This window comes from Parambassis ranga, chromosome 1 (assembly GCF_900634625.1).
Source record: "Parambassis ranga chromosome 1, fParRan2.1, whole genome shotgun sequence".
Classification (NCBI taxonomy): domain Eukaryota; kingdom Metazoa; phylum Chordata; class Actinopteri; family Ambassidae; genus Parambassis; species Parambassis ranga.
Genome location: NC_041022.1, coordinates 11,910,870 through 11,916,912, shown reverse-complemented (window position 1 = coordinate 11,916,912; position 6,043 = coordinate 11,910,870). Strand labels below are relative to the sequence as shown.

At 39.2% G+C, this 6,043-nt stretch overlaps 1 long non-coding RNA gene across 1 annotated transcript; it reads right to left on the bottom strand.

Annotated features, from left to right (window-relative positions):
* Nucleotides 1-43: 43 nt before the first annotated feature.
* LOC114433335 (uncharacterized) lies at nt 44-1,055 on the bottom strand. Its single transcript, XR_003670354.1, has 3 exons — nt 1,035-1,055; nt 457-518; nt 44-284 (listed from the first exon to the last, which is right to left on the bottom strand). It is a non-coding gene; the product is annotated as an uncharacterized LOC114433335 (long non-coding RNA).
* Between the last annotated feature and the right edge of the window lie 4,988 nt (nt 1,056-6,043).

Sequence of the window (6,043 nt, the reverse complement as noted above, 5' to 3'; positions counted from 1 at the left end):
ACAAAAAGAGAGATTAAATGGATTTGAACTAGAACTATAGAGCAAGATTTAAGCTGTAGGATCATTCATCAGGTTTTGAATAGGTGAAACAAACAAAAAACAATTTTGATGGGTCAATGATTCAAAGAACACAGCGGTCTAACCTTTAATATTTAACTCCACATAATATGATGCCAGCTGTGTCTATTATAATCCAGCAGTTCGCTCTGTTTGGCCCTCATCTACTGCCGCGTAGAAGCATCCTTCACTCTGAACACAACCTGTGTCAAACACATGTCTTTATCCTGAAAACAAAAAATGAGATTTATTACCTATTATCTAATTTATACTTCTGTATTTTTACTTAACAAGATGTGTGTTTGTAAGACATGCAGGACAGCCTCTGTTGCATGTGTAGGCAATTAGTGCATACATGATAGTAGAAGACACATGATTATTACAAGGAGTCTTGTATACCTGGTACCATCTTATTTGGCCTTGGCTGGCTGATGTAGTCTGATGAACTTCAAGTCCTTTTTCTGTGAAATCAAAGATAACACTATCAGATTGGAGGGCACAGCTTCACACAACTCAGTATGATACAAGTATGACTACATCCATGAAGACTCTTAGTGCTCCATGTTATATTTCATTCAGGAGCTTGAAGGAGGGGACCTGGACTTGTTAGAGGTCCTTGAAGATGTTTCACTGCTTCTCCATCAGCTTCATTAGTTCTGGCTGTTTCACCCAAACTCACACAACGGGTCATCAGACAGTTTTACCACTAGTTCCCCCCAACAGTCCCAGAGCTGGTAGCCTGAGGCTAGACAGAATTAGAGCAAAGTTGGACAGAATAAGTACAGGTAAGCTTTGGGCCATTAACAGATACAGACATCCCACTGAGGTCATCCACCACACATAAATCTGCACTGCCCATAACAACAGTCGAACTGATGAAGCTGCTTCAGAGAGCAGCAACACACCTTCCAAAAACAAGTCAAGTCGACCCGTTTCAAGCTCCTGACTGAACACGTAGTAACTGTAATATACAGTACCTGTTTTCTGACAGAAGTAAAAAACAAACATAAAGGAGACAAAGGAAGAGAGAAGAGAAAATGCTGGAGTGAAGGCCAACATCCAGGACGCATTACTGGAGTCACTGCAGTCATGTCGGGGGCTGATGTCTGATTCTGCAGGAGACATGAGATGGATTACCGGTATATATTTAAATTCTCAAAGGAGAAAGTGTAGTTTCATATATCATTTTGTAACAGTAAATAGGCTTCTTGCTAAAACAAAGCTGTTTGTGTCAACCAGTATTAAAATGTTATGTTTAGATGTGTGAATAAAAGTCTCAAATCTTTCTCAAATAGCAATAGCATGATTTGCATGCATATTTTCCACCTAAGGCAGTCTCCTATAATAATGTAATTATGTACGGTAATAACTAAAATGTCTTAATATGAACCTACCACAGACATACTTACTGAGTTTGAGCCGAGTTCTGATGTTGCCATATGTGTTAATATTTATTTTAATGATGAATTTGTTTTCTTCCACCTTGGCCTGTTCAGTTCCACAGTAGTAGAGGCCCTCGTCAGAATCAGTGACATTGATGATCCGCAGGTCATAAGATTCAGAAGAAAAGTTCCTTAGAAATGTAAAACGGGGCAAAGGGTTCAGAGAATATGATTCCTGCTGACCAGGTTTATATTCGTTTTTTGTTTTTATAACAAGAGTCGGCTGGTTCCCATGAGAGCAGTTCCTGTACCACACGATGAACACGCCAGTTGACAGTTTGCAGTCACAGTACAGAGTGATGTTGTCTCCATGACTGGCTGTCAAATCCAATGCTGATGTGGAAATCCAATCATGACTGCAGGAAATAACTCCTAAACACAAAATACAATTCAGTTGCGGCTGCTGCCAAGCAGCGTCATACAATGACTAGCAAGGCGCACCACAGGCTAGGGTGAAGTGTCTTGCCCAAGAACACACAACAGTGACTAGGGAGGAGTTGGGATTGAACTAGACAACCATGCTATACCACTGCGCCACTGTTGTCCCCAAAATTACAACAGGTAACTCCTCGGCAGGACAAACTGCATGAACAAAAAACTTTCAAAATTGTAAAATGACAGAAAATAACCAGAGTTACCTATGAGAACAGCCAGACGAATATGCAGCCCATCCATGTCTGATGATCACCTGGTTTTAAAAGACTTCCCACATTTATATTGTGGACATTATGATGTACACCCCTTTTTCCTTTAAAGGAAATGATGGTTCTGATTGGCTAATGGAATGGAGCATTTTTTTCTGTAGTTATTTTGGGTGCAAAGCTCAACATGTAAACTGATGGCTTTTAATTTAAATATTGCAACCAAATATCATGGTAAACTTACAGCTGCACTTAATGAGAGGACTGTTGGACTGTACTTCACTGAGTCATGCATCACACAGCTACTCACTAAATAAATCAATAACTTTATATAAAATAATGATTAAAAACTAATTTGCTGGACATCCTCCATAGTAACAATCATTTATACATAGCAACAGAAAACTGCAGAATGCATGACAGACCAATCAGAACAGAGCCATGGCAGCACGATAAGGAAAACCATGAGACATTGCACAAATTCAATTATCTTGTTTTCAGGTGAGGATGAGCTGTTGGTTTTATATTATTTAGGACCATCTACAATGTAGAGAAGAGTGAAGAGTGAACAAGAAAATGAGCATGGTTGCCCACATGCAGTTTAACCACTGACTGTGTAAAAAAGTCAACAAATCTTATGTGACATTACCCACAGGTTTGTGAAGAAACAGTTTGAATCTTTTTATTTTTTAGATCTATGATTGAAACTCAAAAAAGGAAAAACTTGAATCTTTTCAGCTTCAGTCTGTCTGCATGTTGAGCTCTGCAGGGGGCCTTTGTCTATGTGGTTTTCCTGTGAACATTGTGATCACTACATGATGTGGTTGAGACTGGCTTTACTGCCTATACCCTGTGATGTGAAACTATAGGTGAAAGAGAGTTGTCCATTGAACACTTTCAATTCTTTGAATTAAATGCTATCTGGTCTCCAAATCAAAGAAGAGATCGTGGATACAGGTTGATCCGCTCTCTCTCTCTCTCGTCATCCTGTACTGGTGAATTAATGTGTAGCTGTAGCATAAAGTTGGCACTTATCAACAAAGATTGATGAGAACTACTTAATTACCTGATTTCTTCTTGTTTCTCTTCTTGCTTGTCTCTGATGTCAGCTCTGTTCTCATCGTGTAGAGGGGCCTTAGTTATCAAAATAAGCATGATGGATATAGTTCAGTATGTCAAATCAAAGCAGTGACTTTTATGACTTTGATATCCAGGTTAAAGGTTTTATAAGTCAAAAATAAGCTACTGATACCCGACAGTGATACTTTAAAACAGAGAAGATAAGAGAGGAGAAGAGTGGACAGCTAAAACTGGACACAAAGAAAACAGCAGTGCAACCCTGATCACATTTGTCCTATATGTTGTCCTGGGATGATGTTTATTGGAGTCTGACTCTGTTCCTCCAAAACTCTACATTCACTTAATTACCTGTTTTGCCCACTAATGCTCTATTCAGTTTTCTTGGACTTGACTTGCTGACAAACTTTTTCCTAATTATCCTTATTTGAATAATGCCTCCATTCATTTGGCTTCCAAATGCAATTTGAAACCCATTCATCAAAGTCTTCAAAAACACATTTATACCCAAATCTCTATACACATGAACTGATGTGGAAAATATTGTGTCCAAAAAAATTATTTAAAACAGTGGCTCATTTATCTTTGTTTAACTCATTCACCCTTTGAAGTAACAACACAACATGTCTTTCATACTTAAGTACTCACAGATTAGGATGCTTCTTTTGACATTGCCATAAGTGTAGATACATCCAGGAGTACGTTTTGACTCCCTCTTGACCGTGACTTCAGTTCCACGATAGTAGAGGCCCTCGTTATAATCACTGATGTTTGTGATCAGCAGATCATAAGACTTAGAGAAATCATTTTTCACCAAGTGAAGATGAGGGAATAGATTCAGAAAGTCTCTCTTAATCACATCATCTTGGTGATCTTCACATCTCATACTGGCTCATACTTGGTTCTTAGAACCAGAGAGGGCTGGTTCTTCTGAGAACACATCCTGTATCTGCAGTCACAGTGGAGAATTATGTTGTCTCCTGGTCTAATCCAGTCCAACACTGATCCATAGGTCCAGTTGTGACTGGAGGAGAAAGCTCCTGTAAAATACGAACAACACATCTGAATGCACAGAAATACGCAGGATGCAAAACACAATATAAAATAAACACCATAAAAATGGCAACAACTTCCTGTTGTGAAACAACAATCCTCAAAATGCTTTTTCAGCAGAGTTACCTAGAAGAATGAGGAGACAAACTTGCATACCTTCCATGTGTGATAATAATGATGAGGAGAAAAGAGGCCACTTTGAAGGGTCCACTCACAGATGTCATGACCTATGTAGACTTTTCCATTTAAGGAAATGTAAAACGTGATTTGCTAGTTTGATAATTTTGAAAAGGGCTGACGTTGTTTAACATATTTATGCAGAAAAAGGAAGAAAAAATATTAATCTGTTAATTTTTTATAGCAGTTTTTTGGAAGTGGACTTTTTTGTCCCCTAATGACACAAAAGGGTAGTAAATTAAAGTGACGCCTCCTGAGATTTAAGCTATATGAAATAGGAATTTAGCAAGAAGTCAGGGAAACTAAAATATTTGAAAGAATGATGACTTTGCAGCAACTGGACATGGGATTCTGTTATGCCTGCACCCTGGAAACTGAACTGGGTACGGGGTATGACTGGCTGGCTGCTGTGTTATGATATGATCAGCTTGACTGATGTCATCAAGTTGGATGAGTTACTCTTGAGTTTATTATTGCTTAAGTCTCTGCATCTTGCTCAGTGAGAGCATCAAGCTTCAAAAACTGTTCACCCCGTGGCCTCTGATGTTCTGTTGGTTCCAACAATAAGTCAGTCCCTATAGAAAGCATGTATAAAAACACTTATACTAAAAGCACAGTGGAAATAAACATGTTTATAGCCTGGTGCATATGTTTTGTGAGAGTGAATTTATTGCTATACAAAGAATTGTAATGTGCTTTGGCGTTTTAGACCCAGACGCGATGACCACATTCAAAGAAGTCTCCCCGGGTCTAGACCTGGTGGTGGTGGAGAAGGCTGGAGAGTCGGAGAGAGGAGGCCTTGAACTTGCATGAATCTGGCGGTGCCTGGGGTGGAGGAGGACTGCCAGAGTCGATGTGAAGGGGAGCTGGAGGAGAGACAAAAGACTTTTAAATTTTCTGCTAAGCCGTGATTGGGTAGGTGAGGATGAACCGACAGCTGATTGGTGAGGGAGATGCTCTCTATTAATCACCTGCCCAGAGTGGGAGGTTAAAGAGAGGGAGAGCAAGGGAGCGAGAGAGAGAGGGAGAGGGAGAGTGAGAGAATGGGGAAGAGGGAGAGATCAGGGAGGTGGATAGAGAGATAATGGGTGAATGACGTGCTTTAAACGATGATGAAAAGCAGAGTCTTCCTGATTGAACTTGCGCTAAGAGCTTCATTTGTTTTAATTATATTAAGACATAAGGTTTTGTAGAATTGTGGGTGTGGCTGCTTTGGGTGACAGGCAGGTGCCACCTCACAGCACACAAGCTTCCTGCTCCAGTGTCTGCCTGCCTTCCTTGGCCCCTGTCATCAGGGGCTGTCACCAGATTTAAACTGCAAAATAATGATAAAGTACATTTAATGATATTTTAAGTTTTAAGTCCAAATGGGAGAAAAACAATTCATGCTGCTATCAGATGGTTTAAAATAACCAGAATTTCCAGAAAACATCATTCAACTTAATTTATAAAGAGATTTATTAAAACACAGAACAGAAACAGTTTGTAAAAGGAAAAAAAACTGACCATTTATCTTAAAAGACTGGACAAGGCTTTAAAAAAATACTAAATAATACATAAACAACACTAATCAGTAATAAATCTATCTGACAGCTT